The sequence below is a fragment of the Tupaia chinensis genome, unplaced genomic scaffold, assembly GCF_000334495.1.
Source record: "Tupaia chinensis unplaced genomic scaffold, TupChi_1.0 Scaffold147282_1, whole genome shotgun sequence".
Lineage (NCBI taxonomy): Eukaryota > Metazoa > Chordata > Mammalia > Scandentia > Tupaiidae > Tupaia > Tupaia belangeri.
The window spans coordinates 4,134,577-4,136,029 of NW_006207133.1; the positions used below are offsets into that span (position 1 = coordinate 4,134,577).

The following is a 1,453-nucleotide window of genomic DNA, read 5'->3' on the forward strand; positions in this document are numbered from 1 at the left end:
CGGCTGGGGGACAGCCCTGTGCCTTGGCTTGCCTGGCAGCGGCGGCAGCCCCCTCGCCCGAAAGCCGCAGAGTTCATAGTTAACAAAGGCTAGGACTCCTTTCTGGAATTTTCCCCCGGCCCCAGATTGCAAATCTCTACCACTGTCTAAATATAAAAACAAGGGAGAGAAAAATCTTTCGGAACTTTAAAAGAAGGAGAAAAATGTGCCCGCGCCGAAAAGCTGCAAGCGCTTTCGACTCCGCTGTCCTTTTCAGGACTTGAATGAGCCTAGCTGGCTTTTGTGCCTGGAGCTCGGCCCCATTTGTGCCGAGGGGACTTCGGAGAAGGTCGCAGAGGGGGAAGCCTGGGTGCAGGCAGGGCGGGGGCAAGCAGGGAGCCCAGCTAGTGTGTGGGGGTGCTGTGCCCCTTGTTGGAAATGCCCCCTCCCACCCCCAGGCTGCAGGCAGACTGTGCTGGTGCCGCCCGGGGATGAAAAGGGATGAAAAGTTTTGCATGGCCGGGTGTGGAGAAAAGCGGAGACAATTGGGCCGGTTTGTGCTTAGAAAGAAATGCATTGCCGTTTTAGCTGTCCGCCCGAGTCAGGGAAAGCTCGACATGCAATTAGAGGGCTTGGATTAAAAGGTGCTTTGGGGCCCAGGGTAGAAATGTGATTCTGGAAGGTCGTGGAGGCCTTTTGGTCCCCGTGGCACAAAATGACAGCGGGGGCTGTTATATTTCTGGTCCGTTTCACGGAGCCAGCTCTTTGACTTATAAATAACAGATTCAGGTCACAGGCAGCTCGTCCAAGACCAGCTTTTAAGGCTGCAGTTTCCCCTATTTCAAAGTCAGATGTCAGTGTTATTAGAGGAACCAGGCGAGGCCTGAGAAGGGGGCTGGGGGGGTATGATGGGAGGTTTGATAAAACCAGCCATGGCTACAGAGTAGCCTTATTTGTTCTTCCTGCAAAAGAAGAAAAGAAAAAAAATAGAAAAAACACATCGAGATTGTTAGAAGGTAGGGCCACGGAAATGTCGGATAAGAGGGGAATCATCCCTTAGTTGGCACAGCCACTCTTCTTGTTGAGTTGAATTGTTAAGAAAAACAAGTAAGCCAGTCCCCCTTTCCTGTGGAGATTTTGACTGTCCCATTAATGGGGAGACAGGGTGCCAGCAAAGCGTTGGACCTCAAGTTTCAAGGCTGAATGCCCTGTCCCTTGGAACTCCTCAGAAACGGGCTGCCCTTTGCGGCCTGCAGAGCACACGTTCGTTCTTCTGTCAGAAACCCGAGCAGAGCTTGCTTGTTTGCAGTGGAGGTTCCATCGGGGGTTGGATCAGATCATGCTTAGGTAAACACTGGCAAGAGGCGGTAGGTGGTTCAGCTCGATTTTGCAATGCCCTAAGTTAACCAAAACACACACACACACAAAACCAAAAAAAAAAAAAAAAAAAAAAAAAAACACACAAAAACAACCC

General features: G+C 51.1%; 1 protein-coding gene across 1 annotated transcript in view; it reads left to right on the top strand.

Annotated features, from left to right (window-relative positions):
- Nucleotides 1-1,453, top strand: part of INHBB (inhibin subunit beta B) — a 17,362-nt gene that overhangs the window by 13,482 nt on the left and 2,427 nt on the right. The gene's annotated exons all lie outside the window — the stretch shown is intronic.